The sequence below is a fragment of the Oncorhynchus keta genome, chromosome 3 (assembly GCF_023373465.1).
Source record: "Oncorhynchus keta strain PuntledgeMale-10-30-2019 chromosome 3, Oket_V2, whole genome shotgun sequence".
Lineage (NCBI taxonomy): Eukaryota > Metazoa > Chordata > Actinopteri > Salmoniformes > Salmonidae > Oncorhynchus > Oncorhynchus keta.
In genome coordinates this window covers 34,145,684-34,157,549 of record NC_068423.1, presented here as the reverse complement: position 1 = coordinate 34,157,549, position 11,866 = coordinate 34,145,684, and the positions used below count along the sequence as shown (strand labels likewise).

The window sequence follows — 11,866 nt, the reverse complement described above, 5'->3', positions numbered from 1 at the left end:
TGGTCTATTAAACCACTCAGTGAATATGACCTGGTCTATTAAACCCCTCAGTGAATATGACCTGGTCTATTAAACCCCTCAGTGAATATGAATATGACCTGGTCTATTAAAACCTGTTGTGACTAGGGGGCAGTATTTTCATTTTTGAAAAATAAACGTTCTCGTAGTAAACGGGATATTTTGTCAGAACAAGATGCTAGAATATTCATATAATCGACAGCTTAGGATAGAAAACACTCTAAAGTTTCCAAAACTGTAAAAATATTGTCTGTGAGTATAACAGAAAGATGTTGCAGGTGAAAGAGAATAATCCAACCCGGAAGTACTCAGTGTTGCTACCTGGTTAAATAAAGGTGTTCTCAACTAGCCTACCTGGTTAAATAAAGGTGTTCTCAACTAGCCTACCTGGTTAAATAAAGGTGTTCTCAACTAGCCTACCTGGTTAAATAAAGGTGTTCTCAACTAACCTACCTGATTAAATAAAGGTGTTCTCAACTAGCCTACCTGGTTAAATAAAGGTGTTCTCAACTAGCCTACCTGGTTAAATAAAGGTGTTCTCAACTAGCCTACCTGGTTAAATAAAGGTGTTCTCAACTAGCCTACCTGGTTAAATAAAGGTGTTCTTAACTAGCCTACCTGGTTAAATAAAGGTGTTCTCAACTAACCTACCTGGTTAAATAAATGTGTTCTCAACTAACCTACCTGGTTAAATAAAGGTGTTCTCAACTAGCCTACCTGGTTAAATAAAGGTGTTCTCAACTAGCCTACCTGGTTAAATAAAGGTGTTCTCAACTAGCCTACCTGGTTAAATAAAGGTGTTCTCAACTAGCCTACCTGGTTAAATAAAGGTGTTCTCAACTAGCCTACCTGGTTAAATAAATGTGTTCTCAACTAACCTACCTGGTTAAATAAATGTGTTCTCAACTAACCTACCTGGTTAAATAAAGGTGTTCTCAACTAACCTACCTGGTTAAATAAAGGTGTTCTCAACTAACCTACCTGGTTAAATAAAGGTGTTCTCAACTAACCTACCTGGTTAAATAAAGGTGTTCTCAACTAGCCTACCTGGTTAAATAAAGGTGTTCTCAACTAGCCTACCTGGTTAAATAAAGGTGAAATGGAAAAAAGTGATGTGGACACCGAGAAACTTGAAGCTCTCGACCCAATCCACTACAGCCCCGTCGATGTGAATGGGGGCCTGTTCCGGCACTCCGTTCCCTGTCGTCCACATCAGCTTCTCTGTCTGTTGAGGAAGAGGTTGTTAAACTCTCTGACACAGAGCTACTAACCATTAAACACATATAACTCTGAGACAGAGCTACTAACCTATAACTCTGATACAGAGCTACTAACCATTAAACACATATAACTCTGAGACAGAGCTACTAACCATTAAAGGTATGTGGACACATGCTCGTCGGACATCTCATTCTAAAATCATGGGAGTTAATATGGAGTTGGTCCCCCCTTTGCTGCTATAATAGCCTCCAGTCTTCTGGGAAGGCTTTCCACTAGATGTAGGAACATTGCTGCTATAACAGCCTCCACTCTTCTGGGAAGGCTTTCCACTAGATGTAGGAACATTGCTGCTATAACAGTCTCCACTCTTCTGGGAAGGCTTTTCACTAGATGTAGGAACATTGCTGCTATAACAGTCTCCACTCTCCTGGGAAGGCTTTCCACTAGATGTTGGAACATTGCTGCTATAACAGCCTCCACTCTTCTGGGAAGGCTTTCCACTAGATGTAGGAACATTGCTGCTATAACAGCCTCCACTCTTCTGGGAAGGCTTTCCACTAGATGTAGGAACATTGCTGCTATAACAGCCTCCACTCTTCTGGGAAGGCTTTCCACTAGATGTTGGAACATTGCTGCTATAACAGCCTCCACTCTTCTGGGAAGGCTTTCCACTAGATGTAGGAACATTGCTGCTATAACAGCCTCCACTCTTCTGGGAAGGCTTTCCACTAGATGTTGGAACATTGCTGCTATAACAGCCTCCACTCTTCTGGGAAGGCTTTCCACTAGATGTTGGAACATTGCTGCTATAACAGCCTCCACTCTTCTGGGAAGGCTTTCCACTAGATGTTGGAACATTGCTGCTATAACAGCCTCCACTCTTCTGGGAAGGCTTTCCACTAGATGTAGGAACATTGCTGCTATAACAGCCTCCACTCTTCTGGGAAGGCTTTCCACTAGATGTTGGAACATTGCTGCTATAACAGCCTCCACTCTACTGGGAAGGCCTTCCACTAGATGTAGGAACATTGCTGCTATAACAGCCTCCACTCTTCTGGGAAGGCTTTCCACTAGATGTTGGAACATTGCTGCTATAACAGCCTCCACTCTTCTGGGAAGGCTTTCCACTAGATGTTGGAACATTGCTGCTATAACAGCCTCCACTCTTCTGGGAAGGCTTTTCACTAGATGTAGGAACATTGCTGCTATAACAGTCTCCACTCTCCTGGGAAGGCTTTCCACTAGATGTAGGAACATTGCTGCTATAACAGCCTCCACTCTTCTGGGAAGGCTTTCCACTAGATGTAGGAACATTGCTGCTATAACAGCCTCCACTCTTCTGGGAAGGCTTTCCACTAGATGTAGGAACATTGCTGCTATAACAGCCTCCAGTCTTCTGGGAAGGCTTTCCACTAGATGTAGGAACATTGCTGCTATAACAGCCTCCACTCTTCTGGGAAGGCTTTCCACTAGATGTAGGAACATTGCTGCTATAACAGCCTCCACTCTTCTGGGAAGGCTTTCCACTAGATGTAGGAACATTGCTGTGTGGACTTGCTTCCATTCAGCCACAAGAGCATCAGTGAGGTCGGGCATGTTGAGCGATTGGGCCTGGTTCGTAGTCAGCGTTCCAATTCATACTAAAGGTTTTTGATGGGGCTCAGGTCACTCCCAGCAGGCCAGACAAGTTCTTCCACACCGATCTCGACAAACCTTTTCTGTAAGGCCCTCGCTTTTGTGCACGGGGGCGATGTCATGCTGAAGGAGGCCTAGCCCGAACCATTAAAAACAGACCCAGACCATTTTTCCTCCTCCACCAAACTTTACAGTTGGCACTATGCATCTCGGATAGGTAGTTCTCCTGGCATCCGCCAATCCCAGATTTGTCTATGGAGATTGCATGGCTCTGTGCTCGATATTATACACCTGTCAGCAACGGCTGTGATGTGGTGTGGCTCCACTGTGATGTGGTGTGGCTCCACTGTGATGTGGTGTGGCTCCACTGTGATGTGGTGTGGCTCCACTGTGATGTGGTGTGGCTCCACTCATGTGAAGGGGTTTTCACATACTGCTTTCTACTACTTTCTAAACAAACACGATATTGTAGGATTTGGACGTGACTTCACCCATAAATCACCCATAAATCACCCATAAATCACCCATAAATCACCCATAAGGCTACGCTGCCCCCTCTACACTCTAACCACTAGGATACGCTGCCCCCTCTACACTCTAACCACTAGGCTACGCTGCCCCCTCTACACTCTAACCACTAGGCTACGCTGCCCCCTCTACACTCTAACCACTAGGCTACGCTGCCCCCTCTACACTCTAACCACTAGGCTACGCTGCCCCCTCTACACTCTAACCACTAGGCTACGCTGCCCCCTCTACACTCTAACCACTAGGCTACGCTGCCCCCTCTACACTCTAACCACTAGGCTACGCTGCCCCCTCTACACTCTAACCACTAGGCTATGCTGCCCCCTCTACACTCTAACCACTAGGCTACGCTGCCCCCTCTACACTCTAACCACTAGGCTACGCTGCCCCCTCTACACTCTAACCACTAGGCTACGCTGCCCCCTCTACACTCTAACCACTAGGCTACGCTGCCCCCTCTACACTCTAACCACTAGGCTACCCTGCCTCCCCTCCACTCTAACCACTAGGCTACGCTGCCGCCTCTACACTCTAACCACTAGGCTACGCTGCCGCCTCAACACTCTAACCACTAGGCTACGCTGCCCCCTCTACACTCTAACCACTAGGCTACGCTGCCCCCTCTACACTCTAACCACTAGGCTACGCTGCCCCCTCTACACTCTAACCACTAGGCTACGCTGCCCCCTCTACACTCTAACCACTAGGCTACGCTGCCCCCTCTACACTCTAACCACTAGGCTACGCTGCCCCCTCTACACTCTAACCACTAGGCTACGCTGCCCCCTCTACACTCTAACCACTAGGCTACGCTGCCGCCTCTACACTCTAACCACTAGGCTACGCTGCCCCCTCTACACTCTAACCACTAGGCTACGCTGCCCCCTCTACACTCTAACCACTAGGCTACGCTGCCCCCTCTACACTCTAACCACTAGGCTACGCTGCCGCCTCTACACTCTAACCACTAGGCTACGCTGCCCCCTCTACACTCTAACCACTAGGCTACGCTGCCCCTCTACACTCTAACCACTAGGCTACGCTGCCCCCTCTACACTCTAACCACTAGGCTACGCTGCCCCCTCTACACTCTAACCACTAGGCTACGCTGCCCCCTCTACACTCTAACCACTAGGCTACGCTGCCCCCTCTACACTCTAACCACTAGGCTACGCTGCCCCCTCTACACTCTAACCACTAGGCTACGCTGCCCCCTCTACACTCTAACCACTAGGCTACGCTGCCCCCTCTACACTCTAACCACTAGGCTACGCTGCCCCCTCTACACTCTAACCACTAGGCTACCCTGCCTCCCCTCCACTCTAACCACTAGGCTACGCTGCCGCCTCTACACTCTAACCACTAGGCTACGCTGCCGCCTCAACACTCTAACCACTAGGCTACGCTGCCCCCTCTACACTCTAACCACTAGGCTACGCTGCCCCCTCTACACTCTAACCACTAGGCTACGCTGCCGCCTCTACACTCTAACCACTAGGCTACGCTGCCCCCTCTACACTCTAACCACTAGGCTACGCTGCCCCCTCTACACTCTAACCACTAGGCTACGCTGCCCCCTCTACACTCTAACCACTAGGCTACGCTGCCCCCTCTACACTCTAACCACTAGGCTACGCTGCCCCCTCTACACTCTAACCACTAGGCTACGCTGCCCCCTCTACACTCTAACCACTAGGCTACGCTGCCCCCTCTACACTCTAACCACTAGGCTACGCTGCCCTCTCTACACTCTAACCACTAGGCTACGCTGCCGCCTCTACACTCTAACCACTAGGCTACGCTGCCCCCTCTACACTCTAACCACTAGGCTACGCTGCCCCCTCTACACTCTAACCACTAGGCTACGCTGCCGCCTCTACACTCTAACCACTAGGCTACGCTGCCCCCTCTACACTCTAACCACTAGGCTACGCTGCCCCCTCTACACTCTAACCACTAGGCTACGCTGCCGCCTCTACACTCTAACCACTAGGCTACGCTGCCCCCTCTACACTCTAACCACTAGGCTACGCTGCCCCCTCTACACTCTAACCACTAGGCTACGCTGCCCCCTCTACACTCTAACCACTAGGCTACGCTGCCCCCTCTACACTCTAACCACTAGGCTACCCTGCCCCCTCTACACTCTAACCACTAGGCTACGCTGCCGCCTCTACACTCTAACCACTAGGCTACGCTGCCCCCTCTACACTCTAACCACTAGGCTACGCTGCCGCCTCTACACTCTAACCACTAGGCTACGCTGCCCCCTCTACACTCTAACCACTAGGCTACGCTGCCCCCTCTACACTCTAACCACTAGGCTACGCTGCCGCCTCTACACTCTAACCACTAGGCTACGCTGCCCCCTCTACACTCTAACCACTAGGCTACCCTGCCGCCTCTACACTCTAACCACTAGGCTACGCTGCCCCCTCTACACTCTAACCACTAGGCTACGCTGCCCCCTCTACACTCTAACCACTAGGCTACGCTGCCCCCTCTACACTCTAACCATCACCCATAAATCGTGGAGGATATTGTATATGAAACATATGCGCCGAGTTTAACCCAGAAGAAGCCACGACGCAGACAGAGGAGCTTCCTGGAACAGAGACAGGTTCAGTCGTCATGAAGCACCTCGCCTGTCTGCGTGTTAGTCCATGTCCCTCTACCCGGTTACATCAACATCGTAGAAACCATATTATTATTATAGCAGACTAGCCTCCCTGGGCTCGTAACACACCCGAGACTCATCATGTCAAATCTTTCTGTTCCGTATATGTAAAGCGATCCGATTCCATCTGTTGATGTAGCCTAGGACATTTCACAAGGCTCATATATCTTGTGTAAAAACACTGGTTTAAGTGTTTAAAAGAAGGTTAAAACATCATATTTATACATACATGTCTCAAAGTTAACATTTACGGAGGTTTAGAATATGTTTAATTTAAATTTTTGTCGATCTCGAGGTATTGACGCTGGAACCGCCTGTGTTCCTAACCCTGGGTGTGTGTTTGTCACCACTCTGTTGTAATGTACAGGACTACCGGGTAACCAAGACAACCAGTTATCCATGTAAACAATGGCTCTCTGCACGTCTCACATGTACAACTCGTTGTGCTGTAGGGTTTCTACAGGGCCACTGAGCGGGAGAGGGATGAGGAGGAGGAGGGGAGGAGGAGAAAGAGGTGTGTGGGAGGGAGATAATAAACTGGGTTCCAACTCTGACTCCTGGCCCCTCTCCAGAGGGAGTATGTTTTAATGGTTGTGCTACGTGCCCTGCAGAGCGTGCTGCAGCGTGAGGGAGGCTGGCCTAGCCACTAGTCAGTGGATGGTTGTGCTACGTGCCCTGCAGAGCGTGCTGCAGCATGAGGGAGGCTGGCCTAGCCACTAGTCAGTGGATGGTTGTGCCCTGCAGAGCCTGCTGCAGCATGAGGGAGGCTGGCCTAGCCACTAGTCATTGGATGGTTGTGCTACGTGCCCTGCAGAGCATGCTGCAGGGTGAGGGAGGCTGGCCTAGCCACTAGTCAGTGGATGGCTGTGCCCTGCAGAGCCTGCTGCAGCATGAGGGAGGCTGGCCTAGCCACTAGTCATTGGATGGCTGTGCCCTGCACAGCGTGCTGCAGGGTGAGGGAGGCTGGCCTAGCCACTAGTCATTGGATGGTTGTGCTACGTGCCCTGCAGAGCGTGCTGCAGCATGAGGGAGGCTGGCCTAGCCACTAGTCATTGGATGGTTGTGCTACGTGCCCTGCAGAGCGTGCTGCAGCATGAGGGAGGCTGGCCTAGCCACTAGTCATTGGATGGTTGTGCTACGTGTCCTGCAGAGCGTGCTGCAGCATGAGGGAGGCTGGCCTAGCCACTAGTCAGTGGATGGTTGTGCTACGTGCCCTGCAGAGCGTGCTGCAGCATGAGGGAGGCTGGCCTAGCCACTAGTCAGTGGATGGTTGTGCTACGTGCCCTGCAGAGCGTGCTGCAGCATGAGGGAGGCTGGCCTAGCCACTAGTCATTGGATGGTTGTGCTACGTGCCCTGCAGAGCGTGCTGCAGCATGAGGGAGGCTGGCCTAGCCACTAGTCATTGGATGGTTGTGCCCTGCAGAGCGTGCTGCAGGGTGAGGGAGGCTGGCCTAGCCACTAGTCAGTGGATGGTTGTGCTACGTGCCCTGCACAGCGTGCTGCAGGGTGAGGGAGGCTGGCCTAGCCACTAGTCAGTGGATGGTTGTGCTACGTGCCCTGCAGAGCGTGCTGCAGCATGAGGGAGGCTGGCCTAGCCACTAGTCAGTGGATGGCTGTGCTACGTGCCCTGCACAGCGTGCTGCAGGGTGAGGGAGGCTGGCCTAGCCACTAGTCAGTGGATGGTTGTGCTACGTGCCCTGCAGAGCGTGCTGCAGCATGAGGGAGGCTGGCCTAGCCACTAGTCAGTGGATGGTTGTGCTACGTGTCCTGCAGAGCGTGCTGCAGCATGAGGGAGGCTGGCCTAGCCACTAGTCATTGGATGGCTGTGCTACGTGCCCTGCAGAGCGTGCTGCAGCATGAGGGAGGCTGGCCTAGCCACTAGTCAGTGGATGGTTGTGCTACGTGCCCTGCAGAGCGTGCTGCAGCATGAGGGAGGCTGGCCTAGCCACTAGTCAGTGGATGGTTGTGCTACGAGCCCTGCAGAGCGTGCTGCAGGGTGAGGGAGGCTGGCCTAGCCACTAGTCATTGGATGGTTGTGCTACGTGCCCTGCAGAGCGTGCTGCAGCATGAGGGAGGCTGGCCTAGCCACTAGTCAGTGGATGGTTGTGCTACGTGCCCTGCAGAGCGTGCTGCAGCGTGAGGGAGGCTGGCCTAGCCACTAGTCAGTGGATGGTTGTGCTACGAGCCCTGCAGAGCGTGCTGCAGGGTGAGGGAGGCTGGCCTAGCCACTAGTCAGTGGATGGTTGTGCTACGAGCCCTGCACAGCGTGCTGCAGCGTGAGGGAGGCTGGCCTAGCCACTAGTCATTGGATGGTTGTGCTACGTGCCCTGCAGAGCGTGCTGCAGCATGAGGGAGGCTGGCCTAGCCACTAGTCATTGGATGGTTGTGCCCTGCAGAGCGTGCTGCAGGGTGAGGGAGGCTGGCCTAGCCACTAGTCAGTGGATGGTTGTGCTACGTGCCCTGCACAGCGTGCTGCAGGGTGAGGGAGGCTGGCCTAGCCACTAGTCAGTGGATGGTTGTGCTACGTGCCCTGCAGAGCGTGCTGCAGCATGAGGGAGGCTGGCCTAGCCACTAGTCAGTGGATGGCTGTGCTACGTGCCCTGCACAGCGTGCTGCAGGGTGAGGGAGGCTGGCCTAGCCACTAGTCAGTGGATGGTTGTGCTACGTGCCCTGCAGAGCGTGCTGCAGCATGAGGGAGGCTGGCCTAGCCACTAGTCAGTGGATGGTTGTGCTACGTGTCCTGCAGAGCGTGCTGCAGCATGAGGGAGGCTGGCCTAGCCACTAGTCATTGGATGGCTGTGCTACGTGCCCTGCAGAGCGTGCTGCAGCATGAGGGAGGCTGGCCTAGCCACTAGTCAGTGGATGGTTGTGCTACGTGCCCTGCAGAGCGTGCTGCAGCATGAGGGAGGCTGGCCTAGCCACTAGTCAGTGGATGGTTGTGCTACGAGCCCTGCAGAGCGTGCTGCAGGGTGAGGGAGGCTGGCCTAGCCACTAGTCATTGGATGGTTGTGCTACGTGCCCTGCAGAGCGTGCTGCAGCATGAGGGAGGCTGGCCTAGCCACTAGTCAGTGGATGGTTGTGCTACGTGCCCTGCAGAGCGTGCTGCAGCGTGAGGGAGGCTGGCCTAGCCACTAGTCAGTGGATGGTTGTGCTACGAGCCCTGCAGAGCGTGCTGCAGGGTGAGGGAGGCTGGCCTAGCCACTAGTCAGTGGATGGTTGTGCTACGAGCCCTGCACAGCGTGCTGCAGCGTGAGGGAGGCTGGCCTAGCCACTAGTCAGTGGATGGTTGTGCTACGAGCCCTGCACAGCGTGCTGCAGCGTGAGGGAGGCTGGCCTAGCCACTAGTCAGTGGATGGTTGTGCTACGAGCCCTGCAGAGCGTGCTGCAGCGTGAGGGAGGCTGGCCTAGCCACTAGTCAGTGGATGGTTGTGCTACGAGCCCTGCACAGCGTGCTGCAGGGTGAGGGAGGCTGGCCTAGCCACTAGTCAGTGGATGGTTGTGCTACGTGTCCTGCAGAGCGTGCTGCAGCATGAGGGAGGCTGGCCTAGCCACTAGTCATTGGATGGTAGTGCTACGTGCCCTGCAGAGCGTGCTGCAGCATGAGGGAGGCTGGCCTAGCCACTAGTCAGTGGATGGTTGTGCTACGAGCCCTGCACAGCGTGCTGCAGGGTGAGGGAGGCTGGCCTAGCCACTAGTCAGTGGATGGTTGTGCTACGTGTCCTGCAGAGCGTGCTGCAGCATGAGGGAGGCTGGCCTAGCCACTAGTCATTGGATGGTAGTGCTACGTGCCCTGCAGAGCGTGCTGCAGCATGAGGGAGGCTGGCCTAGCCACTAGTCAGTGGATGGTTGTGCTACGAGCCCTGCACAGCGTGCTGCAGCATGAGGGAGGCTGGCCTAGCCACTAGTCATTGGATGGTTGTGCCCTGCAGAGCGTGCTGCAGGGTGATGGACGCAGACCAAATGGAAGGGTCCTGTTTTGTTGACAATCTAGTAAAGATATCGGGGACAGGCGATGTAACTTTGGTGAGGGTTTTTTTTATTTTAACTTTTTTGTAGAACATACATAGGATTATCATGAAATGTTCTCGTTCGTCGACGTTTGTCTGGTTTCTCTCTTTTCACTGTCAGTGTGTGTTCTTCCCAGTTATGCTATCCGTAACAGTTGTGTGTGTCATATCGTAGCTTCAGAATCACCTCATGTTCTGTGCTAGTTTTTAAATGTCTCCAGACTTTTATTGACGTTTGTTGACATCTTGAAAATCACGTGTTCTAGCGAAAATGATCTTCTGAAATACTCACTGGTCTGTTTATTAGGTACGGTGCTTTGTTTATTAGGTACGGTGCTTTGTTTATTAGGTACGGTGCTTTGTTTATTAGGTACGGTGCTTTGTTTATTAGGTACGGTGCTTTGTTTATTAGGTACGGTGCTTTGTTTATTAGGCACAGTGCTTTGTTTATTAGGTACGGTGCTTTGTTTATTAGACACGGTGCTTTGTTTATTAGGTACGGTGCTTTGTTTATTAGGTACGGTGCTTTGTTTATTAGGTACGGTGCTTTGTTTATTAGGTACGGTGCTTTGTTTATTAGGCACGGTGCTTTGTTTATTAGGCACGGTGCTTTGTTTATTAGGCACGGTGCTTTGTTTATTAGGTACGGTGCTTTGTTTATTAGGTACGGTGCTTTGTTTATTAGGTACGGTGCTTTGTTTATTAGGTACGGTGCTTTGTTTATTAGGTACGGTGCTTTGTTTATTAGGTACGGTGCTTTGTTTATTAGGTACGGTGCTTTGTTTATTAGGTACGGTGCTTTGTTTATTAGGTACGGTGCTTTGTTTATTAGGCACGGTGCTTTGTTTATTAGGTACGGTGCTTTGTTTATTAGGTATGGTGCTTTGTTTATTAGGCACGGTGCTTTGTTTATTAGGTTACGGTGCTTTGTTTATTAGGTACGGGGCTTTGTTTATTAGGCACGGTGCTTTGTTTATTAGGTACGGGGCTTTGTTTATTAGGTACGGTGCTTTGTTTATTAGGTACGGTGCTTTGTTTATTAGGCACGGTGCTTTGTTTATTAGGCACGGTGCTTTGTTTATTAGGCACGGTGCTTTGTTTATTAGGCACGGTGCTTTGTTTATTAGGTACGGTGCTTTGTTTATTAGGTACGGTGCTTTGTTTATTAGGCACGGTGCTTTGTTTATTAGGCACGGTGCTTTGTTTATTAGGCACGGTGCTTTGTTTATTAGGTACGGTGCTTTGTTTATTAGGGCACGGTGCTTTGTTTATTAGGGCACGGTGCTTTGTTTATTAGGCGAGGTGCTTTGTTTATTAGGTACGGTGCTTTGTTTATTAGGTACGGTGCTTTGTTTATTAGGTACGGTGCTTTGTTTATTAGGTACGGTGCTTTGTTTATTAGGCACGGTGCTTTGTTTATTAGGTACGGTGCTTTGTTTATTAGGTACGGTGCTTTGTTTATTAGACACGGTGCTTTGTTTATTAGGTACGGTGCTTTGTTTATTAGGTACGGTGCTTTGTTTATTAGGCACGGTGCTTTGTTTATTAGGCACGGTGCTTTGTTTATTAGGTACGGTGCTTTTACACCTGCATTGTTTGCTGTTTGGGGTTTTAGGCTGGGTTTCTGTACAGCACTTTGAGATATCAGCTGATGTACGAAGGGCTATATAAATAAATTTGATTTGATTTGATTTATTAGGCACGGTGCTTTGTTTGTTAGGCACGGTGCTTTGTTTATTAGGCACGGTGCTTTGTTTATTAGGTACGGTGCTTTGTTTAT

The 11,866-nt window shown here is 51.2% G+C and overlaps 1 protein-coding gene across 1 annotated transcript in view; it reads left to right on the top strand.

The window, feature by feature from the left end:
• LOC118381546 (egl nine homolog 1-like) overlaps positions 1-11,866 on the top strand; it is a 65,303-nt gene that overhangs the window by 34,159 nt on the left and 19,278 nt on the right. The gene's annotated exons all lie outside the window — the stretch shown is intronic.